The 25,177-nt window shown below is 55.0% G+C and overlaps 7 gene segments (V, D, J or C); all 7 read right to left on the bottom strand.

The window, feature by feature from the left end:
- Positions 1-1,631: 1,631 nt before the first annotated feature.
- Positions 1,632-4,356, bottom strand: LOC308238239 (Ig lambda chain C region-like). The segment is given in 3 exons: positions 4,352-4,356; positions 3,289-3,443; positions 1,632-2,067 (listed from the first exon to the last, which is right to left on the bottom strand).
- Positions 4,357-4,998: 642 nt separating this feature from the next.
- Positions 4,999-7,195, bottom strand: LOC308238238 (Ig lambda chain C region-like). The segment is given in 2 exons: positions 6,958-7,195; positions 4,999-5,483 (listed from the first exon to the last, which is right to left on the bottom strand).
- Positions 7,196-8,663: 1,468 nt separating this feature from the next.
- On the bottom strand, positions 8,664-10,648 carry LOC308238237 (Ig lambda chain C region-like). The segment is given in 2 exons: positions 10,474-10,648; positions 8,664-9,145 (listed from the first exon to the last, which is right to left on the bottom strand).
- Positions 10,649-12,168: 1,520 nt separating this feature from the next.
- Positions 12,169-14,022, bottom strand: LOC308238493 (Ig lambda chain C region-like). The segment is given in 2 exons: positions 13,964-14,022; positions 12,169-12,653 (listed from the first exon to the last, which is right to left on the bottom strand).
- Positions 14,023-15,664: 1,642 nt separating this feature from the next.
- LOC308238236 (Ig lambda chain C region-like) lies at positions 15,665-17,839 on the bottom strand. The segment is given in 2 exons: positions 17,614-17,839; positions 15,665-16,144 (listed from the first exon to the last, which is right to left on the bottom strand).
- A 1,450-nt stretch (positions 17,840-19,289) lies between these two features.
- Positions 19,290-21,750, bottom strand: LOC308238235 (Ig lambda chain C region-like). The segment is given in 3 exons: positions 21,713-21,750; positions 21,097-21,167; positions 19,290-19,774 (listed from the first exon to the last, which is right to left on the bottom strand).
- A 775-nt stretch (positions 21,751-22,525) lies between these two features.
- On the bottom strand, positions 22,526-24,992 carry LOC308238234 (Ig lambda chain C region-like). The segment is given in 3 exons: positions 24,955-24,992; positions 24,336-24,406; positions 22,526-23,010 (listed from the first exon to the last, which is right to left on the bottom strand).
- Positions 24,993-25,177: the final 185 nt, after the last annotated feature.

Here is a 25,177-nt window from a genome sequence, read left to right as displayed (position 1 = left end):
GGTAGGAGGGAGTGTCTGAGGGTCCCGTCACATCCAGGGGCCCTAGGAGCTGTGTCTCTGGCTCCTTGGGGAATGTCAGGTGGAATGAGTGCAAAGTCCTGTTTACAACCCAGAGATGATGGAGCCTGGGCGGCCCACGGGAGGGTTCTTGATGCCACACATGTCCCGGACACATGTTCTACCAGGTGTACCGGTTAATAATGCGGATTTTTTCCAATAGATGGAGTCACACATATGTTGATATATATGCGGTTTGATATGTATGCTATTTGGTTATATTGCTCCTTCAGATGACCACTCGTTCCGATCGATGGCACACGCACTTTCTGAGCAGCATTTCAAAATGTACGAAGAAGTGGAAAATGGGGTCTCTGAATGGTCTGCCTCAAAACAAGAAAAGTTCTATTGGGACGGTCTCCACAAATTACCTGAAAGATGGGGGAAATGTGCAGCTATCGATGGACATTACTTTGAATAAAGCACTTTTGATGTTTCTCTTGAAATTATCGTGTTTTCTTTACAAAATCCGCATTTTTAACCGGTTAACAGCTAATCCACATTTTTAACTGAGTTCCCACCCTGGGCCAGCTTCTAAGACCCCGGGTTCTCAGGCCCCATTCTAGGTTCCCAAGAAGACGAATCAGTTCAGAGTCATGCACACGGCTTATTCCCAGAATCATATTCTTGACTTTATTTATTATTATTATTTTTAATATTTTTATTGATTTCAGAGAGGAAGGGAGAAGGAGAGAGAGATAGAAAAACATCAATGATGAGAAAGAATCATGGATCGGCTGCCTCCCGCATTCCCCACAATGGGGATGGAGCCCGCAACCCGGGCCTGTGCCCTGACCGGGAATTGAACCGTGCCCTCCTGGTTCATAGGTCGGCCCTCAACCACTGAGCCATACCTGCCGGGCCATATTCTTGACCTTAAACTAGTGGCCCCATCCGCCGCCCATGGCTACTGTGACATTCGTGTTTGTGGTGGGGTCAGTGGTGGGCCGGCCTCCGAGGGGTTGAAAGGGAGCAGAGCTGGCCACTAACTCCACCGGCCTTGACCACAGCTGGGACCCAGATGGGAGAGGTGATCCCGGGGGAATTGTCCAGGTGAGTGGTCAGGGTCCAGGAACCGAGGGTTCTGTAGTGAGTAGAACAGTGAGGGGCCAAGGGTCAGGGCACATGGCAGTGATGAGACAGGGGCAGGGGGGAGGGGGCCTAAAGGAGCAGAAATGCTCTAGAATGGGAGGATGGAGAATTTCCAGAGGGGGTAGGAAGCCACGGAAGGCATGTGAATGAGGATTTTGGGGAAAGGGAGCTCAGGCCCTATCCTGGTTTCCATGGGGACCAAGGAGCATGGGCCTCGGGGGTGGACATGGGCCACAGGAGAAAAGCAATTTTAGGGAAAGTGTGAGAAGTGCACTCTCCTGGGTTGTGCAGTCTCTGTCCCTTGTTCTAGAACATTCTCTGGGCAATTCTGGGGGAGAGGGAAACCCCTTAAGGGAAACATAGACTCTTTCACTACATGCATCGTTTCCCACAGGCTCAAAAGGATTATTGTCTTCACCTTAGAGGATAGCTGAGTTCAAGACCAAAGTCCAGAAACAAAAATGACCAGGAGAGCATGACATCTGATTGACAATGAGAATATTTTATTGAGAGCTGATCAGGTGCAGGGAGAAGAGAGAATGGGTGTTGGGGCAGGGAGATCCTCCTGGGGGTCCTGGAGGGTGAGAGGACTCAGGTCCTAGGAACACTGCGAGGGGACCACTGTCTTCTCCACGGTGTTCCCTTCGTGCGTGACCTGGCAGCTGTAGGCGCTGGCAGATTTCCAGTCTTGGCTGGACACGCTCAGGTAGCTGCTGGCCGCGTACTTGTTGTTGCTCTGCTTGGAGGGCTTGGTGGTCTCCACGCCCTGGGTGACGGGGGTGCCATTTGCCTTCCAGGCCACCGTCACGCTGCCCGGGTAGAAGTCACTCATGAGACACACCAGTGTGGCCTTGTTCTTGGTGAGCTCCTCAGCGGAGGGCGGGAACAGAGACACCGATGGTGCAGACTTGGGCTGACCTGTGGGTGCGGGAGGGGCAGGAGGGGAGAGGCTCAGGGTCCATCCTGAAAGCTCCTGACCTCGGTTTTCCTGTGGGGACAGTGTCCTGAGGACCATCAGGACCCCGAGGGCAGGGGCCTCTCTGGGTGTGAGCGTCCATGCCATGCAGGGCAGTTTGGGGTGTTCCTAGCTCAATTCCCCATTTTCCTGAGAAACCCTGAGCCTAGACACCTGCTAGCACCGTCCTTGTGGGCCCCGTTCTGCCATCCACACATGTGACTGTCACCCTCTGGCTCTGCCTTCTCCTGGTATCTGACTGGGCCTGTCTGTGTCTGTCAGTCTGTTTGTCCCACAGAAGATGCTCTGAGCCCTCTGACCTCCTGCTGGGTCCAAGTGTGCACACCTCTGACCTCATCCTTGGTGCTGGGGGGTATGTCTCCCGTAACTTCTCTAACTGTGCACACTTTTAGCTGATGAATCAGAGTCTGTCTGTCCTTGGGTCTCTCTCATCTACAGTCAATGGCATCCCCGCAAATTGCTCAGATCACTAGAGGTTTCATGCCATAGATTCTGCATTTCCTTGAGCAGGTCTGTTTGTCCCACAGAGACCCAAAGGCCATCTTGACCTCATACCTGTCATTCTATGACCCTTCCTCCAGCACCTCGCCCCCCCCCCCGCCACCCCTGTGTCCTTCCTCCTGCAGGCTTCCCTGGTGCGATGCTGGTCAGGACCCCAGCACCCCAGCACCATTCCTGGACCTTGTTCATGAGCCCACAGTCCCAGAGACCTGCCCTGAACCTCTGACCTGGCAGTCTCTAGCCTTGGAAACCCTACAATGTTCACGTGGTTAACCCCTCAGGCCTGCTTATCCTCCCTTCCCCTTAGGATGTGGGCAACCACTGACCCTCAGAAAGAAATCTGGTGCAATAGGAGCCCCTCAGAGGAAGACAGAACAGAGCCCGTCTAGAATCCAGCACGGTCCTGGCAAACAGATGGAAGAAAGCACAGGGCATACTGTCCATTCCTCAGTCAGGGGTCAGAGGTGAACGGCTGATGGTGACCTTGGAGCTAAATAGGACAGTAAGAACGGAGATGGGAAGAGCTCAGGGTCCCAAAGGCTGGGATCCTAATTGAAAGCTTGGCCACAGGCTGAGACAAGACCCCCCAAAAAGAGGAAAACTAGCAGAAAATTGCCCAGACTGCACAGGGAACAAGGAAGGAGGGGGAAGGAGACACTCACCTAGGACGGTCAGCTGGGTCCCTCCGCCGAACACCCAACACAGTGACACAGACTCGTACAAAAACCTCTCTCTGGGAGGCCCTGCCCACCCCTTAGCTCCCACCTGCAGCTGTGATGGAGGAAACCTGGGCCGCTGTCCCAGGCTGGTGTCTGGCCTGCAAGGGGCACACACACTGCCCTCCCCGCCCCATTCACCAAGCAGCAGTCGACAGGATAGATGACACAGAGCATTGCACGGCGGTAGCATTGTTGGAAGCAATTCTCCCTAGGAACTTGGTGTCTCACAGGCTGTTTCCACTGTGGTCTCCTGGGATTGGGATGTGTTTGGAAGGCGTTTATTTCACTGTGAGGGAGGTTCCATGGGAACGGGTGGCACATCTCTCTTACGTCCAAACAACCCTAATTCCAGGGTGAGAGCACGATGGAGGGTGGCCTGTATTCCCTCTCTCCCTCCATCCCCTTCCAGGAAGCACAGGCCGGGCTGTGTAAGATTCTACTCCCAACCTATGTCCCCAACCAACTGATCATGACCTCTAGCTTATGGTCCCTAGGGACAGCCTCGATTGGGATAGACCTGGGGATGTCAGGGTGGGACTGTAGTCTTTGCCAACCTGTTCTTTAGGGTGAGCTTGGGGGTGTCCCCTGACATTCTTTTCAGGGGTGGAGTGGTGGGGAGTGCTGTGTCACCGCGGAGGCCTGACCTCACTGTAACCCACAGGCCACACATGCCTGCTCTGAGCTGGTCTCACCTGCCCTTACTTGGCTCCTGAATTCCAGTGGACACGCCCTCCTTGGGACGTACCTGGATGCCCAGTCTGTGCCCAGGACGGAGCCCTTTCTAATCCATCAAGGTCAACACTCATGCCCCCTCACACCTTCCTTGTGCAAGCTGACATCACCTTCTCCATCCTTAAACCAACCCCCCAAATCTCATTTTGACAATACTTCAGGCTGTGAGATCTTCATGATGGAGGTCCCCGGCCCAAGTTAGGGTCACCTTGAGCCTGACCCTGACCCAAGACGATGTGATCATAAACTGTGCTTCCTTATGCCTCATCCTCACCCCATGTTCCCAGCACCAGTGACCATGAGTCCCAGGCTCCCTGAGCGGGTAGGAGGAATGAACGTGGTGGGGAATGTTAGGTCCATGATATGAAACTGCTTCTCTGCTGCAGGGCTAGTCAGTGTCTTTCCTTAGCTAATGTGCATTGGCAGAGATAGACAAAGGTGCCATGGGAGGCACTGTTCAAGGCTTTCCATGACTCCATGCTGATGGGCCAACCATGAACCCCCCACCTGGTAATGGCTCTCCCAATAGGCTCCATGATGGACAGGGAAGTTCTATGTCTGTTCCCAATGACCACAGCCTTCCCCCATGAATTCCTTCCCAATATCTACATCTGTAGCCCATCGTGCCCTCCTAGGACCCTCTTCAGTATTCATTGATTGCCCCTCAGGGTATTCATATTTTTGTCACTAAGCCCTTGTCCCTTTCCAGGTGACCAGGACTGGGTCCCAGGGGCCGGCCCCGCAGGAGAAGTTCCTGCGCTGGGAATCACTTCACACTGGCACTCAGAGCTGATTCAGGTCCCTGGTGGGTGAGTCAAGTGGACCTAAGGTAGATCCATGTCAAGTCATTCCTGTCCTGCCCATTATTACTGACCCTTTAAACTAGAGACCCTTGCAGACTACAGAACACACATAAGACATGTCAGATGATAAATGACCAGGAGTTTATTTAGGAGAAGTGGAAACGGGGAGGGATGGTGTCGGCCCAGTCTGAGCGGACCAGGGCAGGAGACTCAGGGGTTCAGTGGAGAGCGGGGGAAGGGAGTGTCTGACAGAGAAGTGTCCCCAGAAGTGGGGACTCAGGTCCTAAGAACACTGTGAGGGGACCACTGTCTTCTCCACGGTGTTCCCTTCGTGCGTGACCTGGCAGCTGTAGGCGCTGGCAGAATTCCAGTCTTGGCTGGACACGCTCAGGTAGCTGCTGGCCGCGTACTTGTTGTTGCTCTGCTTGGAGGGCTTGGTGGTCTCCACGCCCTGGGTGACGGGGGTGCCATTTTTCTTCCAGTCCACCTTCACGATGCCCGGGTAGAAGTCACTCATGAGACACACCAGTGTGGCCTTGTTCTTGGTGAGCTCCTCAGCGGAGGGCGGGAACAGAGACACCGAGGGTGCAGACTTGGGCTGACCTGTGGGTGTGGGAGGGGCAGGAGGGGAGAGGCTCAGGGTCCATCCTGAAAGCTCCTGACCTCGGTCTTTCTGTGGAGACAGTGTCTTGAGGACCATCAGGACCCCGAGGGCAGGGGCCTCTCTGGGTGTGAGCGTCCATGCCATGCAGGGCAGTTTGGTTAGGGGTGTTCTTAGCTCAACTCCCCATTTTCCTGAGAAACCCTGAGCCGGGACACCTGCCATCACCCATCCTTGTGGGCCCTGTTCTGCCACCCACACATCTGACTGTCACCCTCTGGCTCTGCCTTCTCCTGGTATCTGACTGGGCCTGCCTGTGTCTGTCAGTCTGTTTGTCCCACAGAAGGTGCTCTGAGCCCTCTGACCTCCTGCTGGGTCCAAGTGTGGACACCTCTGACCTGATCCTTTGTGCTGGCGGCTTTGGAGCATCAGCCCTTGGGGTCAGTTTTTCACCCCCAAATCCATCTCTCCCGTAACTTCTCTAATGGTGTACACATTTTGCTAAAGAATCAGAAGTCTGCCTGTCTGTTCTTGGGTCTCTCTCATCTATAGTCAAGGGTATCCCCCCAAATAGCTCATATCATTAGGGCTTTGGAGCATTGGCCAAGGGGTCAGTTTTCCCCCAAATCTATGTCCCCTGCTCCCTGGCTAAACTGGGTAGAATCTTTTTCTGATGAAATAGAAATCTGTCTGTCTGTCCTCGGGTCGCTCTCATTCTACAGTCAATGGAATCCCCGCTAATTGCTCATATCATTAGAGCTTTCATGACATAGATTATGCATTTTCTTGATCAAGTCTGTTTGTCCCACAAAGACCCAAAGGTCTCCTTGTCCTCATACCTGTCATTCCAGGACCCTTCCTCCTGCACCTCCTCCTCCCCGCTGTGTCCTTCCTCCTGCAGAGTTCCCAGGAGCAAGGCTGGTCAAGACTCTGCATGGCAGCTCTGTGCAGGCCCCGGGGAGCCCAGCACCCCAGCACCGTTCTTGGCCCTTGTTCATGAGTCCACAGTCGGAGACCTTCCCCTAATCCCTGACCTGCTCATCTCTAGCCTTGGCCTTGAGCGATCTGGCTCATTCTAAAATTTTCACCCTGTTACCCCTCAGTACTTCTTTTCCTCTCTTCCCCTTAAGACAGGGGCCACCAGTGACTTGCAGATATAAATCTTGTCCCACAGGAGCCCATCAGGGGAAAACAGAACAGAGCCCAACTGGAATCCAGCATGACCCTCACAGACAGATAGAGGAATCCACAAGGCACCTTTCCATTCCTCTGTCTCTGAGGTCAGAGGTGAAGGGCTGAGGGTGACCAAGTAGGACAGTAAGAACAGGGATGGGAAGAGCTCAGGTCCCCAAGGGCAGGGATCCTGGGGGAAAGCTTGGCCACAGGCTGAGACAAGACCAGAAAAAGAGCAAAAAGAGCAGAAAGTGGCCCAAACTTTGAAGGGGAGCAGGGAAGGAGGGGGAAGGAGACACTCACCTAGGACGGTCAGCTGGGTCCCTCCGCCGAACACATAACACTGTGACACAGGCTCATACAAAAACCTCTCTTTGGGAGGCCCTGCCCCACCCCTGAGCCCCCCCTCCCGCCCCTCACAGCTGTTCTGGAGGAAGCCTGGGCCACTGCCCCAGAGTGGTGTCTGGTCTACAAGGGGCACACACACTGTCCCCCCTTTCAGACCAGCAGGTGACAGGATAGAGGACATGTTGCATTGCATGGCGATAGCATTCTTGGAAGCAATTCTCCCAAAGGCATTAGGTGTTTGAAAGGCTGGTTCCACTCTGCTCCCCTGGGATGTGGGATGCATGTTGCGGGCTTCTGTGTCACTGTGAGGAGGTTCCATGGGAATGGGTGGCCATCTCTCTTATGTCCAAACACCCCTAAGCCCTGGGTGAGAGTAGGAGGGGAGGGCAGTGCGTATTCCCTCCCCCTCCCTTCCCTTCCGGGGAAAGGCAGGTTGGTCTGTGAAGAAAGTCTACTGGCAACTTCCCATGTCCCCAGCCATCTGATCAAGGCCCCTGGGTTAGCGTCCCTAGGGACAGCCTCGATTGGGATAGACCTGGTGATGTTCGGGTGGGACTGTAGTCTTTGCCAACGTGTCCTTTAGAGTGACCTTGGGGGTGTCCCCTGACATCCTTTACAGGGGTGGAGTGGTGGGGGGTGCTGTGTTACGGGGTACGCCTTACCTTGCTGTAACCCACAGGCCACACATGCCTGCTCTGTCTGGTCACACCTGCCCTTCCTAGGCTCCTGAATTCCAGTGGATATGCCCTCCATAGGATGTCACTGGATGCCCATTCTGTGCCCAGGACGGTGCCCTTTCTAGTTCATCAAGGTCAACTCCCATGTCCCCTCCACTTGAGGGCTGACATCACCTGCTCCATCCTTAAACCAATCCCCAAACTCTCAGGTTGATCTGACTTCTGGGTGTGAGATCTTCATGATGGAGGTCCCAGGCCCAAGCGAGGCCCACCTGGAGCCTGATCCTGACCCAAGACGATGCGAATATAAATTGAGCTTCCTTGTGCCTCATCCTCACCCCATGTTCCCAGCACCAGGGGCCATGCCTTGCAGAGTGTTCCAGGCTCCCTGAGTGGGTAAGGGGTGTGAGCATGATGGGGAATTGTCAGGCTCTGTGATATTAAACTGTTTCTCTGACGCAGGACTAGTCAGTGTCGTTGCTTAGCTAATGTGCATTGGCAAAGCGTGACAAATGGGCCATGGGAGGCACTGTTCAAAGCTTTCCATGACTCTGTGGTGAAGAACCAACCACAAACCTTCACCTGTAATGGCTCTCCCATTGGGTTCCATGAGGGACAGGGAAGTTCAATGTCTGTTCCCAAAGACCAGAGCCTTGGCTCCATGATTTCCTTCCCAATATTTCCATCTATAGCCCATCTCCTGGGACTCTCTTGATTTCTCCCTGATCCGTCCTCAGGGTAACCATAATTTTGTCGCTCAGACCTTGTCCCTTCAAAGTGAAAAAGGACTGCTTCCCAGGGCTGGACCCGCAGGAGAAGTTCCTGCTTTGTGTCACAGTTCCCACAGGCACTCAGAGCTGATTCAGGTCTCTGGTTGCTTAGTTGAGCTAATGATGGGAAGATGGAATCACATATCATAACCATCCTGCCCTTTGTTTAACCTATAGAACCCTCCCACACACAGAACACACATGAGACATGTCAGATGATAAATGACCAGGAGTTTATTTAGGAGAAGTGGAAAAGGGGAGGGATGAAGACCTGCCCAGTCTGAGCATACCAGGGCAGGAGCCTCAGGGGTTCAGTGGAGAGCGGGGGAAGGGAGTGACTGACGGAGAAGTGTCCCCAGAAGTGGGGACTCAGGTCCTAGGAACACTGTGAGGGGACCACTGTCTTCTCCACGGTGTTCCCTTCGTGCGTGACCTGGCAGCTGTAGGCGCTGGCAGAATTCCAGTCTTGGCTGGACACGCTCAGGTAGCTGCTGGCCGCGTACTTGTTGTTGCTCTGCTTGGAGGGCTTGGTGGTCTCCACGCCCTGGGTGACGGGGGTGCCATTTGCCTTCCAGGCCACCGTCACGCTGCCCGGGTAGAAGTCACTCATGAGACACACCAGTGTGGCCTTGTTCTTGGTGAGCTCCTCAGCGGAGGGCGGGAACAGAGACACCGAGGGTGCAGACTTGGGCTGACCTGTGGGTGCGGGAGGCGTAGGAAGGGAGAGGCTCAGGGTCCATCCTGAAAGCTCCTGATTTTGGTCTTCCTGTGGGGACAGTGTCCTGAGGACCATCAGGACCCCGAGGGCAGGGTCCTCTCTGGGGGTGAGTGTCCATGCCATCCAGGGCAGTTTGGGGTGTTCCTAGCTCAACTCCCCATTTTCCTGAGAAACCCTGAGCCGGGACACCTGCCATCACCCATCCTTGTGGGCCCCGTTCTGTCACCCACACATCTGTCTGTCACCCTCTGGCTCTGCCTTCACCTGGTATCTGACTGGGCCTGTCTGTGTCTGTCAGTCTGTTTGTCCCACAGAAGATGCTCTGAGCCCTCTGACCTCCTGCTGGGTCCAAGTGTGCACAACTCTGACCTGATCCTTTGTGTTGGCATCTTAGGGTCTTTGCCCTCAGGGTTCTGTCACCCCCCACCCACCCCGGCTAAAAAAATAAACCTCCCAATCTATCTGTCCTCTACTTTCTCTTAATTGAGTATGAGTTTTGCTGATGAACAAATTGTCTGTCTGTCCCTGGGTCCCTCATTCTACAGTCAATGGAGTCCCTGCTAATCGGTCCTATCACTGGAGCTTTTATGCCAATAATTGTACGTTACCTTCTGAGAGGATGTTCGTCCTGCGGAGACCCAAGGCCACCTTGTCCTCATACCTGTCATTCCATGACCCTTCCTCCTGCACCTCCTCCTCCCCCCGTGTCCTTCCTCCTGCAGGCTTCCCTGGGGCGAGGCTGGTCAGGACTCTGCATGGCAGCTCAATGCAGGCCCTGGGAAGCCCTGCACCCCAGCACCATTCCTGGCCCTTGTTCATGAGTCCACAGTCCCTGAGACCTGCCCCCAACCTCTGACCGGTGTGTCTCTAGCCTTGGCCCAGAGGGTACTGAGTCACCCTAAAATTTGCACGAGTTGACTCCCTCAGTGCTCCTTATCCTTTCTTCCCCTTAAGACAGCGCTACTGTTGACCCCCAGAAATAATCTCGTGCCATAGGAACCCAGCAGGGGAACAAAGAACAGGCCCGTCTAGAATCCAGCATGACCCTGGCAGGCAGACAGAAGGGTTTACAGGGCATCCTCATCATTCCTCTGTCTTGGGACAGAGAAAAAGGGCTACTTGAGGCCAGTGGATGAAAATAGGAGAGTAAGAAGGCTGAAAGCAAGTGCTCACTGTCCCACAAGCCCAGGATCCTGGGTGAAAACCTGGCCACAAGCTGAGAGAACCCCCAGAAAAATAGCGAAACCAGCAGAAAATGGCCCAAACTGCTGGGGGAGGAGGGGAGAAGAGCGAATGAGAGACTCACCTAGGACGGTCAGCTGGGTCCCTCCGCCGAACACAGCACACTGTGACACAGGCTCATACAAAAACCTCTCTCTGGGAGGCCCTGCCCCACCCCTGAGCCCCCACCTGCAGCTGTGATGGAGGAAGCCTGGGCCACTGCCCCAGGCTGCTGTGAGGGTTGCCAGGGGCACGCACATTGCCCCCCACGACAGGGCAGACAACAGGGTAGAGGACACAGCGTGTTGTACAGAAGCGGGATTGTTGGAAGCAAGTCTCCTAAAGGGATTCGGTGTCTGACGGGCTCTTTACCGCTATGGTCTCCTGGATGTGGGATGCCTTTGGAGCCTATTTTTGTCTCTGGGAGTGAGGGCTCATGGGAATGGATGCGCATCTCTCTTAGGTCCCCAATCCCTAATCCCTTCGTGAGAGCAGGAGGGGAGGGCAGCTCTATTCCCTCTCTCCCTCCCTCCCCTTCCGGGGAAAGGCAGGTTGGCCTGTGTCCAGAGTATTGGCCACTTCCCATGTCCCCAACCATCTGATCAATGCCTCAGGCTTATCTTCCCTAGGGACAGCCTAGAGGCAGTGTTCTGGGTGATGTCGGGGAGGGGGGCATGTCCTGTAAGATTGCCAACCTGTCTTTTAGGGTGACCTTGGGAGTATCCCCTGCCTTTGCTCCCATGGTCGCAGTGGTGTGGGGCACTGTGTCACCAGGATGCCTGACCTTGCTGTAACCCACAGGCCACACATGCCTGCTCTGAGCTGGTCACACCTGCCCTTACTAGGCTCCTGAATTCCAGGTGATATGCCCTCCTGGGCCGTCACTGGATGCGCATTCTGTGCCCAGGACGGTGCCCTTTCTGATCCTTCAAGGTCAACTGCCATGTCCCCTCCACCTGAGATGCTGACATCACCTGCTCCATCCTTAAACCAACCCCCAAACTCTCTGGTTGATCTGACTTCAGGATGTGAGATCTTCATGATGGAGGTCCCAGGCCCAAACTAGGATCACCTTGATCCTGATCCTGACCCAAGACGATGCAAACGTAAACTGAGCTTCCTTGTGCCTCATCCTCAGCCCATGTTCCCAGCACCAGGGGCCATGCCTTGCAGAGTGTTCCCGGCTCCCTGAGTGGGTAAGGGGTGTGAGCATGATGGGGGAATTGTCAGGCTCTGTGATATTAAACTGTTTCTCTGACGCAGGACCAGTCAGTGTCGTTGCTTAGCTAATGTGCATTGGCAAAGCGTGACAAATGGGCCATGGGAGGCACTGTTCAAAGCTTTCCATGACTCTGTGGTGAAGAACCAACCACAAACCTTCACCTGTAATGGCTCTCCCATTGGGTTCCATGAGGGACAGGGAAGTTCAATGTCTGTTCCCAAAGACCAGAGCCTTGGCTCCATGATTTCCTTCCCAATATTTCCATCTATAGCCCATCTCCTGGGACCCTCTTCCTTTCTCTGTGATCTGTCCTCAGGGTACCCACATTTTTGTTGCTCAGCCCTTTTCTCTTCAAAGTGAAAAAGGAATGCCTCCCAGGGCCGGAACAACAAGAGAAATCCTGCTCTGGGTCCGGGCCTTCACAGGCACTCAGAGCTGATTCAGGTCCCTGGTTGCTTAGTTGAGCTAATGATGGGAGGATGGAATCACATGTCATAACCATCCTGCCCTTTGTTTAACCTAGAGACCCCTCCCACACACAGAACACACATGAGACATGTCAGATGATACATGACCAGGAATTTATTTAGGAGAAGTGGAAACGGGGAGGGATGGTGTCTGCCCAGTCTGAGCGGACCAGGGCAGGAGCCTCAGGGGTTCAGTGGAGAGCGGGGGAAGGGAGTGTCTGACGGAGAAGTGTCCCCAGAAGTGGGGACTCAGGTCCTAGGAACACTGTGAGGGGACCACTGTCTTCTCCACGGTGTTGCCTTCGTGCGTGACCTGGCAGCTGTAGGCGCTGGCAGATTTCCAGTCTTGGCTGGACACGCTCAGGTAGCTGCTGGCCGCGTACTTGTTGTTGCTCTGCTTGGAGGGCTTGGTGGTCTCCACGCCCTGGGTGACGGGGGTGCCATTTTTCTTCCAGTCCACCTTCACGATGCCCGGGTAGAAGTCACTCATGAGACACACCAGTGTGGCCTTGTTCTTGGTGAGCTCCTCAGCGGAGGGCGGGAACAGAGACACCGAGGGTGCAGACTTGGGCTGACCTGTGGGTGCGGGAGGGGCAGGAGGGGAGAGGCTCAGGGTCCATCCTGAAAGCTCCTGACCTCCGTCTTCCTGTGGGGACAGTGTCCTGAGGACCATAAGGACCACGAGGGCAGGGGCCTCTCTGGGTGTGAGTGTCCAAGCCATGCAGGGCAGTTTGGGGTGTTCCTAGATCAACTCCCCATTTTCCTGAGTAACCCTGAGCCCATCTCCTGTCCTTGTCCGCCCCGTTCTGCCACCCACACATCTGACTGTCACCCTCTGGCTCTGCCGTCTCCTGGTATCTGACTGGGCCTGTCTCTGTCTGTCAGTCTGTTTGTCCCACAGAAGATGCTCTGAGCCCTCTGACCTCCTGCTGGGTCCAAGGGTGCACACCTCTGACCTGATCCTTTCTGCTGGGGTCTTTGGAGTATAGGCCCAAGGGGTCAGTTTTTCACCCCCTAATCCATCTCTCCCGTAACTTCTCTAATGGTGCACACTTTTTGCTGATGAATCAGAGTCTGTCTGTCCTTGGGTCTCTCTCTTCTACAGTCAATGGCATCCCCGCAAACTGCTCAGATCACTAGAGGTTTCATGCCATAGATTCTGCATTTCCTTGATCAAGTCTGTTTGTCCCCCAGAGACTCAAAGGCCAACTTGACCCCAATCCTTGTCATTCCATGACCCTTCCTGCTGCACCTCCTCCTTCCGCCTGTGTTCTTCCTCCTGTACCTCCTCTTCCCCGCTGTGTCCTTCCTCCTGCAGAGTTCCCAGGTGCAATGATGGTTAGGACACTGCATGACAGCTCTATGAAGGCCGGGGGAGCCCTGCACCCCAGCACCATTCCTTAACCTTGTTCATGAGCCCACAGTCCCAGAGACCTGCCCTGAACCTCTGACCTGGCCGTCTCTAGCCTTGGTCACCCTACAATGTTCACGTGGTTAACCCCTCAGGCCTGCTTATCCTCCCGTCTCCTTAGGATGTGGGCAACCACTGACCCCAGAAAGAAATCTGGTACAATAGGAGCCCCTCAGAGGAAGACAGAACAGAGCCCGTCTAGAATCCAGCACGGTTCTGGCAAACATATGGAAGAAAGCACAGGGCATCCTGTCCGTTCCTCAGTCAGGGGTCAGAGGTGAACTGCTGAGGCTGACCTTGGATGCAAAGAGGACAGTAAGAACGGAGATGGGAAGAGCTCAGGGTCCCAAGCACTGGGAACCTAGTTGAAAGCTTGGCCACAGGCTGAGACAAGACTCCCCAAAAAGAGCAAAACTAGCAGAAAATTGCCCAGACTGCTCAGGGAACAAGGAAGGAGGGGGAAGGAGACACTCACCTAGGACGGTCAGCTGGGTCCCTCCGCCGAACACCCAACACAGTGACACAGGCTCGTACAAAAACCTCTCTCTGGGAGGCCCTGCCCACCCCTTAGCTCCCACCTGCAGCTGTGATGGAGGAAGCCTGGGCCACTGCCCCAGGCTGGTGTCTGGCCTTCAAGGGGCACACACACTGCCCTCCCCGCCCCCTCCACCAAGCAGCAGTCCACAGGATAGATGACACAGTGCATTGCACGGCGGTAGCATTGTTGGAAGCAATTCTCCCTAGGAACTTGGTGTCTCACAGGCTGTTTCCACTGTGGTCTCCTGGGATTGGGATGTGTTCGGAAGGCGTTTATTTCACTGTGAGGGAGGTTCCATGGGAACGGGTGGCACATCTCTCTTACGTCCAAACAACCCTAATTCCAGTGTGAGAGCACGATGGAGGGCGGCCTGTAATCCCTCTCTCCCTCCATCCCCTTCCAGGAAGCACAGGCTGGGCTGTGTAAGATTCTACTCCCAACCTATGTCCCCAACCATCTGATCATGACCTCTAGCTTATGGTCCCTAGGGACAGCCTACATTGGGATAGACCTGGGGATGTCAGGGTGGGACTGTATTCTTTGCCAACCTGTCCTTTAGGGTGAGCTTGGGGGTGTCCCCTGACATTCTTTTCAGGCGTGGAGTGGTGGGGAGTGCTGTGTCACCGCGGAGGCCTGACCTTACTGTAACCCACAGGCCACACAGGCCTGCTCTGAGCTGGTCTCACCTGCCCTTACTAGGCTCCTGAATTCCAGTGGATACGCCCTCCCTGGGACGTCCCTGGATGCCCATTCTGTGCCCAGGACGGAGCCCTTTCTAATCCATCAAGGTCAACACTCATGACCCCTCACACCTTCCTTGTGCAGGCTGACATCACCTGCTCCATCCTTAAAGCAACCCTCCAAATCTCATTTTGACGTGACTTCAGGGTGTGAGATCTTCATTATGGAGGTCCCTGGCCCAAGCTAGAGTCACCTTGAGCCTAACCCTGACCCAAGACGATGCGATCATAAACTGAGTTTCCTTGTGCCTCATCCTCAGCCCATGTTCCCAGCACTAGTGACCATGAGTCCCAGGCTCCCTGAGCGGGTAGGAGGAATGAACGTGGTGGGGAATGTTAGGCTCCATGATATGAAACTGCTTCTCTGCTGCAGGAATACTCAGTGTCTTTCCTTAGCTATCGTGCATTGGCAGAGTTAGACAAAGGTGCCATGGGAGGCACTGTTCAATGCTTTCCATGACTCCATGCAGATGGGACAACCATGAGCCCCCCACCTGGTAATGACTCTCCCATTGGGCTCCATGATGGACAGGGAAGTTCTATGTCTGTTCCCAATGACCACAGCCTTCCCCCATGAATTCCTTCCCAATATCTACATCTGTAGCCCATCGTGCCCTCTTCAGTTTTCGTTGATTGCCCCTCAGGGTACTCATATCGTTGTCACTTTGCCCTTGTCCCTTTCCAGGTGACCAGGACTGCCTCCCAGGGGCCAGCACCGCAGAAGTTCCTGCCCTGGGAACCACCTCCCACTGGCACTCCCAGCTGATTCAGGTCCCTGGTGGTTGAGTCAAGTGGACCTCAGGTAGATCCATGTCATATCATTCCTGTCCTGCCCGTTATTACTGACCCTTTAAACTAGAGACCCATGCAGACTACAGAACACACATGAGACATGTCAGATGATAAATGACCAGGAGTTTATTTAGGAGAAGTGGAAAAGGGGAGGGATGGTGTCGGCCCAGTCTGAGCGGACCAGGCAGGAGCCTCAGGGGTTCAGTGGAGAGCGGGGGAAGGGAGTGTCTGACAGAGAAAAGTCCCCAGAAGTGGGGACTCAGGTCCTAGGAACACTGTGAGGGGACCACTGTCTTCTCCACGGTGTTGCCTTCGTGCGTGACCTGGCAGCTGTAGGCGCTGGCAGATTTCCAGTCTTGGCTGGACACGCTCAGGTAGCTGCTGGCCGCGTACTTGTTGTTGCTCTGCTTGGAGGGCTTGGTGGTCTCCACGCCCTGGGTGACGGGGGTGCCATTTTTCTTCCAGTCCACCTTCACGATGCCCGGGTAGAAGTCACTCATGAGACACACCAGTGTGGCCTTGTTCTTGGTGAGCTCCTCAGCGGAGGGCGGGAACAGAGACACCGAGGGTGCAGACTTGGGCTGACCTGTGGGTGCGGGAGGGGCAGGAGGGGAGAGGCTCAGGGTCTATCCTGAATGCTCCTGACCTCGGTCTTCCTGTGGGGACAGTGTCCTGAGGACATCAGGACCCCGAGGGCCGGGCCTCTCTGGGTGTGAGCGTCCATGCCATGCAGGGCAGTTTGGGGTGTTCCTAGCTCAACTCCTCATTTTTTTGAGAAACCCTGAGCCGGGACACCTGACATCACTCATCCTTGTGGGCCCCGTTCTGCCATCCACACATCTGACTGTCACCCTCTGGCTCTGCCTTCTCCTGGTATCTGACTGGGCCTGTCTGTGTCTGTCAGTCTGTTTGTCCCACAGAAGATGCTCTGAGCCCTCTGACCTTCTGCTGGGTCCAAGTGTGGACACCTCTGACCTGATCCTTTGCGCTGGGGGCTTTGGAGCATCGGCCCTTGGGGTCAGTTTTTCACCCCCAAATCCATCTCTCCCATAACTTCTCTAATGGTGCACACTTTTGGCTGAAGAATCAGAAGTCTGTCTGTCTGTTCTTGGGTCTCTCTCATCTACACTCAAGGGCATTTCCCCAAATAGCTCATATCATTAGGGCTTTGGAGCATTGGCCAAGGGGTCAATTTTCCCCCAAATCTATGTCTCCTGTCCCCTGGCTAAACTGGGTAGAATCTTTTTGTGATGAAATAGAAATCTGTCTGTCTGTCCTTGGGTCGCTCTCATTCCACAGTCAATGGAATCCCCGCAAATTGCTCATATCATTAGAGCTTTCATGACATAGATTATGCATTTTCTTGATCAAGTCTGTTTGTCCCACAAAGACCCAAAGGTCTCCTTGTCCTCATACCTGTCATTCCAGGACCCTTCCTCCTGCACCTCCTCCTCCCCGCTGTGTCCTTCCTCCTGCAGAGTTCCCAGGAGCCAGGCTGGTCAAGACTCTGCATGGCAGCTCTGTGCAGGCCCCGGGGAGTCCCGCACCTCAGCACCATACCTGGCCCTTGTTCATGAGTCCACAGTCTGGAGACCTTCTCCTAATCCCAGACCTGCTCATCTCTAGACTTGGCCTTGAGCGATCTGGCTCATTCTAAAATTTTCACCCGGTTACCACTCAGTACTTCTTTTCCTCTCTTCCCCTTAAAACTGGGGCCACCAGTGACTTGCAGATATAAATCTTGTCCCACTGGAGCCCATCAGGGGAAAACAGAACAGAGCCCAACTGGAATCCAGCATGACCCTCACAGACAGATAGAACAATCCACAAGGCATCCTGTCCATTCCTCTGTCTCTGAGGTCAGAGGTGAAGGGCTGAGGGTGATCAAGTAGGACAGTAAGAACAGGGATGAGAAGAGCTCAGGTCCCCAAGGGCAGGGATCCTGGGGGAAAGCTTGGCCACAGGCTGAGACAAGACCAGAAAAAGAGCAAAAAGAGCAGAAAGTGGCCCAAACTTTGAAGGGGAGCAGGGAAGGAGGGGGAAGGAGACACTCACCTAGGACGGTCAGCTGGGTCCCTCCGCCGAACACATAACACTGTGACACAGGCTCATACAAAAACCTCTCTTTGGGAGGCCCTGCCCCACCCCTGAGCCCCTCCTCCCGCCCCTCACAGCTGTGCTGGAGGAAGCCTGGGCCACTGCCCCAGGGTGGTGTCTGGTCTGCAAGGGGCACACACACTGTCCCCCCTTTCAGACCAGCAGGTGACAGGATAGAGGACATAGTGCATTGCATGGCGATAGCATTCTTGGAAGCAATTCTCCCAAAGGCATTAGGTGTTTGAAAGGCTGGTTCCACTCTGCTCCCCTGGGATGTGGGATGAATGTGGCGGGCATCTGTGTCACTGTGAGGAGGTAACATGGGAATGGGTGGCCATCTCTCATGTCCAAACACCCCTAAGCCCTGGGTGAGAGCAGGAGGGGAGGGCAGTGCGTATTCTCTCCCCCTCCCTCCCCTTCCAGGGAAAGGCAGGTTGGTCTGTGAAGAAAGTCTACTGGCAACTTCCCATGTCCCCAGCCATCTGATCAAGGCCCCTGGGTTAGCGTCCCTAGGGACAGCCTAGATTGGGATAGACCTGGTGATGTTCGGGTGGGACTGTAGTCTTTGCCAACATGTCCTTTAGAGTGACCTTTGGGGTGTCCCCTGACATCCTTTTCAGGGGTGCAGTGGTGGGGGTTTCTGTGTTATGGGGAGGCCTGACCTTGCTGTCACCCACAGGGCACACTCCCCTGCTCTGAGCTGGTCTCACCTGCCCTTACTAGGCTCCTGAATTCCAGCGGATACACCCTCCCTGGGCCGTCACTGGATGCCCATTCTGTGCCCAGTACAGTGCCCTTTCTAGTCCTTCAGGGTCAACTCCGGTGTCCCCTCTACCTGAGGCCTGACATCACCTGCTCCATCCTTCAACCAACCCTGAAACTCTCAGGTTGATCTGACTTCAGGGTGGGAGATCTTCATGATGGAGGTCCCAGGTCTAAGCTAGGGCCACCGTGAGCCAGAGCCTGACCCAAGACGATGCGAATATAAACTGAGCTTCCTTGTGCCTCATCCTCAGCCCATGTTCCCAGCACCATGAGTCCCAGGCTCCCTGAGCGGGTTAGGGGTGTGGGCATGCAGGGGAATGTCAGGCTCTGTGATATTAAACTGATGCTCTGCTGACCTGTCAGTGTCGTTGCTGACCTAGCATGCGTTGTCCAAGTGTGACAAATGGGCCATGGCAGGCACCGTGCAAAGCTTTTCATGACTTAATGGTGAGGCACCAAGCAGGACCCTTTCCCTGGTAATGGCTCTCCCATTGGGCTCCATGATGGACAGGGAAGTTCCATGTCTGTTCCCAATAACCACAGCCTTGGCTCCATGGTATCCTTCCCAATATTTCCATCTGTAGCCCACCTTGCCCTCCTGGGACCCACTTCATCTTTTCTTGATAGCCCCTCATCTTTCCCACGCAGCTCCTATCCCTTCCCAGTGAAAAAGGACTGCCTCTCATGGGCCGGCCCCGCAGGAGAAGTTCCTGCTCTGGGTCCTTGCTCCGACTGGCACTCAGAGCTGATTCAGGTCCCTGATTGGTTGGCTGAGTTAAGTATGAGTAGATGGCATCTCATGTCATGACTGACATGCCCTTTGTTTAACCTAGAGACCTGTTCCACACACAGAACACACATGAGACATGTCAGATGATACATGACCAGGAGTTTATTTAGGAGAAGTGGAAACGGGGTGGGATGGAGACCTGCCCAGTCTGAGCGGACCAGGGCAGGAGCCTCAGGGGTTCAGTGGAGAGCGGGGGAAGGGAGTGTCTGACGGAGAAGTGTCCCCAGACGTGGGGACTCAGGTCCTAGGAACACTGTGAGGGGACCACTGTCTTCTCCACGGTGTTCCCTTCGTGCGTGACCTGGCAGCTGTAGGCGCTGGCAGATTTCCAGTCTTGGCTGGACACGCTCAGGTAGCTGCTGGCCGCGTACTTGTTGTTGCTCTGCTTGGAGGGCTTGGTGGTCTCCACGCCCTGGGTGACGGGGGTGCCATTTTTCTTCCAGTCCACCTTCACGATGCCCGGGTAGAAGTCACTCATGAGACACACCAGTGTGGCCTTGTTCTTGGTGAGCTCCTCAGCGGAGGGCGGGAACAGAGACACCGAGGGTGCAGACTTGGGCTGACCTGTGGGTGCGGGAGGGGCAGGAGGGGCAGGAGGGGAGAGGCTCAGGGTCCATCCTGAAAGCTCCTGTCCTCGGTCTTCCAGTGGGGACAGTGTCCTGAGGACCATCAGGACCCGAGGGCAGGGTCCTCTCTGGGTGTGAGCGTCCATGCCATGCAGGGCAGTTTGGTTAGGGGTGTTCCTAGCTCCATTTTCCTGAGAAACCCTGAGTCTGGACACCTGCCATCACCGTCCTTGTGGGCCCCGTTCTGTCACCCACACATCTGACTGTCACCCTCTGGCTCTGCCTTCTCCTGGTATCTGACTGGGCCTGTCTGTGTCTGTCAGTCTGTTTGTCCCACAGAAGATGCTCTGAGCCCTCTGACCTCCTGCTGAGTTCAAATGTACACACCTCTGACCTGATCCTTTGTGCTGACATCTTAGGGTCTTTGCCCTCACGATTCTGTGCCCCACCCCCCCCAAAAAAAAATCCTCCCAATCTATCTGTCCTGTACTTTCTCTTAAGTGAGTCTGAGTTTTGCTGATGAACAAAATGTCTCTCTGTCCCTGGGTCTCTATTTCTACAGTCAATGGAGTCCCTGCTAATCGGTCCTATCACTGGAGCTTTTATGCCAATAATTGTACGTTACCTTCTGAGAGGATGTTCGTCCTGCGGAGACCCAAGTCCACCTTGTCCTCATACCTGTCATTCCATGACCCTTCCTCCTGCACCTCCTCCTCCCCCCGTGTCCTTCCTCCTGCAGGCTTCCTGGGGCGAGGCTGGTCAGGACTCTGCATGGCAGCTCAATGCAGGCTCCGGGGAGCCCCGCACCCCAGCACCATTCCTGGCCCTTGTTCATGAGTCCACAGTCCCTGAGACCTGCCCCGAACCTCTGACCTGTGCATCTTTAGCTGTGGCCCAGAAGGTACTGGGTCACCCTAAAATTTGCACGAGTTGACTCCCTCAGGGCTCCTTATCCTTTCTTCCCCTTAACAGCGCTACTGTTGACCCTCAGAAATAATCTCGTGCCATAGGAACCCTGCAGGGGCACACAGAACAGGCCCGTCTGGAATCCAGCATGATCCTGGCAGGCAGACAGAAGGGTTTACAGGGCATCCTCATCATTCCTCTGTCTTGGGACAGAGAGAAAGGGCTACTTGAGGCCAGTGGATGAAAATAGGAGAGTTAAGAAGGCTGAAAGGAAGAGCTCACTGTCCCACAAGCCCAGGATCCTGGGTGAAAACTTGGCCACAAGCTGAGAGAACCCCCGAAAAATAGCGAAACCAGCAGAAAATGGCCCAAACTGCTGGGTGAGGAGGGGAGAAGAGCGAATGAGAGACTCACCTAGGACGGTCAGCTGGGTCCCTCCGCCGAACACAGCACACTGTGACACAGGCTCGTACAAAAACCTCTCTCTGGGAGGCCATGCTCCACCCCTGAGCCCCCACCTGCAGCTGTGATGGAGGAAGCCTGGGCCACTGCCCCAGGCTGGTGTCTTCCCTTCAAGGGGCACACACAATGCCCCCCCCCCCCGCCCCTTCCACCAAGCAGCAGTCGACAGGATAGATGACACTGTGCATTGCATGGCGGTAGCATTGTTGGAAGCAAGTCTCCCTAGGAACTTGGTGTCTCACAGGCTGTTTCCACTGTGGTCTCCTGGGATTGGGATGTGTTTGGAAAACGTTTATTTTACTGTGAGGGAGGTTCCATGGGAACGGGTGGCACATTTCTCTTACGTCCAAACAACCCTAATTCCAGGGTGAGAGCACGATGGAGGGCGGCCTGTATTCCCTCTCTCCCTCCATCCCCTTCCAGGAAGCACAGGCTGGGCTGTGTAAGATTCTACTCCCAACCTATGTCCCCAACCATCTGATCATGACCTCTAGCTTATGGTCCCTAGGGACAGCCTCCATTGGGATAGACCTGGGGATGTCAGGGTGGGACTGTATTCTTTGCCAACCTGTCCTTTAGGGTGAGCTTGGGGGTGTCCTCTGACATTCTTTTCAGGGGTAGAGTGGTGGGGCGTGCTGTGTCATCGCAGAGGCGGAGGTGCACACACTGTCCCCCCATTCAGACCAGCAGGTGACAGGATAGAGGACACGGTGCATTGCATGCCGATAGCATTCTTGGAAGCAATTCTCCCAAAGGCTTTAGGTGTTTGACAGGCTGGTTCCACTCTGCTCCCCTGGGGTGTGGGATGAATGTGGCGGGCATCTGTGTCACCGCGAGGAGGTTCCATGGGAATGGGTGGCCATCTCTCATGTCCAAACACCCCTGAGCCCTGGGTGAGAGCAGGAGGGGAGGGCAGTGCGTATTCCCTCCCACTCCCTCCTCTTCCAGGGAAAGGCAGGTTGATCTGTGAAGAAAGTCTACTGGCAACTTCCCATGTCCCCAGCCATCTGATCAAGGCCCCTGGGTTAGCGTCCCTAGGGACAGCCTAGATTGGGATAGACCTGGTGTTGTTTGGGTGGGACTGTAGTCTTTGCCAAAGTGTCCTTTAGGGTGACCTTCAAGGTGTGTCCTGACATCCTTTTCAGGGATGGAGTAGTGTCAGGTGCTGTGTCACCGGAGCGCCTGACCTTGCTGTAACCCACAGGCCACACTTGCCTGCTCTGAGCTGGTCACACCTGCCCTTACTCGGCTCCTAAATTCCAGTGGATATGCCCTCCATAGGATGTCCCTTGATGGGTAGATGGAATCACATGTCATAGCCATCCTGCCCTTTATTTAACCTAGAGAGCCCCTCCCACACACAGAACACACATGAGACATGTCAGATGATAAATGACCAGGAGTTTATTTAGGAGAAGTGGAAACGGGGTGGGATGGAGACCTGCCCAGTCTGAGCGGACCAGGGCAGGAGCCTCAGGGGTTCAGTGGAGAGCGGGGGAAGGGAGTGTCTGACGGAGAAGTGTCCCCAGACGTGGGGACTCAGGTCCTAGGAACACTGAGAGGGGACCACTGTCTTCTCCACGGTGTTCCCTTCGTGCGTGACCTGGCAGCTGTAGGCGCTGGCAGATTTCCAGTCTTGGCTGGACACGCTCAGGTAGCTGCTGGCCGCGTACTTGTTGTTGCTCTGCTTGGAGGGCTTGGTGGTCTCCACGCCCTGGGTGACGGGGGTGCCATTTTTCTTCCAGTCCACCTTCACGATGCCCGGGTAGAAGTCACTCATGAGACACACCAGTGTGGCCTTGTTCTTGGTGAGCTCCTCAGCGGAGGGCGGGAACAGAGACACCGAGGGTGCAGACTTGGGCTGACCTGTGGGTGCGGGAGGGGCAGGAGGGGCAGGAGGGGAGAGGCTCAGGGTCCATCCTGAAAGCTCCTGTCCTCGGTCTTCCAGTGGGGACAGTGTCCTGAGGACCATCAGGACCCGAGGGCAGGGTCCTCTCTGGGTGTGAGCGTCCATGCCATGCAGGGCAGTTTGGTTAGGGGTGTTCCTAGCTCCATTTTCCTGAGAAACCCTGAGTCTGGACACCTGCCATCACCGTCCTTGTGGGCCCCGTTCTGTCACCCACACATCTGACTGTCACCCTCTGGCTCTGCCTTCTCCTGGTATCTGACTGGGCCTGTCTGTGTCTGTCAGTCTGTTTGTCCCACAGAAGATGCTCTGAGCCCTCTGACCTCCTGCTGAGTTCAAATGTACACACCTCTGACCTGATCCTTTGTGCTGACATCTTAGGGTCTTTGCCCTCACGATTCTGTGCCCCACCCCCCCCCCAAAAAAAAAATCCTCCCAATCTATCTGTCCTGTACTTTCTCTTAAGTGAGTCTGAGTTTTGCTGATGAACAAAATGTCTCTCTGTCCCTGGGTCTCTATTTCTACAGTCAATGGAGTCCCTGCTAATCGGTCCTATCACTGGAGCTTTTATGCCAATAATTGTACGTTACCTTCTGAGAGGATGTTCGTCCTGCGGAGACCCAAGTCCACCTTGTCCTCATACCTGTCATTCCATGACCCTTCCTCCTGCACCTCCTCCTCCCCCCGTGTCCTTCCTCCTGCAGGCTTCCTGGGGCGAGGCTGGTCAGGACTCTGCATGGCAGCTCAATGCAGGCTCCGGGGAGCCCCGCACCCCAGCACCATTCCTGGCCCTTGTTCATGAGTCCACAGTCCCTGAGACCTGCCCCGAACCTCTGACCTGTGCATCTTTAGCTGTGGCCCAGAAGGTACTGGGTCACCCTAAAATTTGCACGAGTTGACTCCCTCAGGGCTCCTTATCCTTTCTTCCCCTTAACAGCGCTACTGTTGACCCTCAGAAATAATCTCGTGCCATAGGAACCCTGCAGGGGCACACAGAACAGGCCCGTCTGGAATCCAGCATGATCCTGGCAGGCAGACAGAAGGGTTTACAGGGCATCCTCATCATTCCTCTGTCTTGGGACAGAGAGAAAGGGCTACTTGAGGCCAGTGGATGAAAATAGGAGAGTTAAGAAGGCTGAAAGGAAGAGCTCACTGTCCCACAAGCCCAGGATCCTGGGTGAAAACTTGGCCACAAGCTGAGAGAACCCCCGAAAAATAGCGAAACCAGCAGAAAATGGCCCAAACTGCTGGGTGAGGAGGGGAGAAGAGCGAATGAGAGACTCACCTAGGACGGTCAGCTGGGTCCCTCCGCCGAACACAGCACACTGTGACACAGGCTCGTACAAAAACCTCTCTCTGGGAGGCCATGCTCCACCCCTGAGCCCCCACCTGCAGCTGTGATGGAGGAAGCCTGGGCCACTGCCCCAGGCTGGTGTCTTCCCTTCAAGGGGCACACACAATGCCCCCCCCCCCCCCCGCCCCTTCCACCAAGCAGCAGTCGACAGGATAGATGACACTGTGCATTGCATGGCGGTAGCATTGTTGGAAGCAAGTCTCCCTAGGAACTTGGTGTCTCACAGGCTGTTTCCACTGTGGTCTCCTGGGATTGGGATGTGTTTGGAAAACGTTTATTTTACTGTGAGGGAGGTTCCATGGGAACGGGTGGCACATTTCTCTTACGTCCAAACAACCCTAATTCCAGGGTGAGAGCACGATGGAGGGCGGCCTGTATTCCCTCTCTCCCTCCATCCCCTTCCAGGAAGCACAGGCTGGGCTGTGTAAGATTCTACTCCCAACCTATGTCCCCAACCATCTGATCATGACCTCTAGCTTATGGTCCCTAGGGACAGCCTCCATTGGGATAGACCTGGGGATGTCAGGGTGGGACTGTATTCTTTGCCAACCTGTCCTTTAGGGTGAGCTTGGGGGTGTCCTCTGACATTCTTTTCAGGGGTAGAGTGGTGGGGCGTGCTGTGTCATCGCAGAGGCGGAGGTGCACACACTGTCCCCCCATTCAGACCAGCAGGTGACAGGATAGAGGACACGGTGCATTGCATGCCGATAGCATTCTTGGAAGCAATTCTCCCAAAGGCTTTAGGTGTTTGACAGGCTGGTTCCACTCTGCTC

Source organism: Plecotus auritus (genome assembly GCF_963455305.1).
Source record: "Plecotus auritus genome assembly, chromosome: 13".
Lineage (NCBI taxonomy): Eukaryota > Metazoa > Chordata > Mammalia > Chiroptera > Vespertilionidae > Plecotus > Plecotus auritus.
Note: the sequence above shows the minus strand (reverse complement) of the source record. Positions and strands in the feature narration are given on the sequence as shown.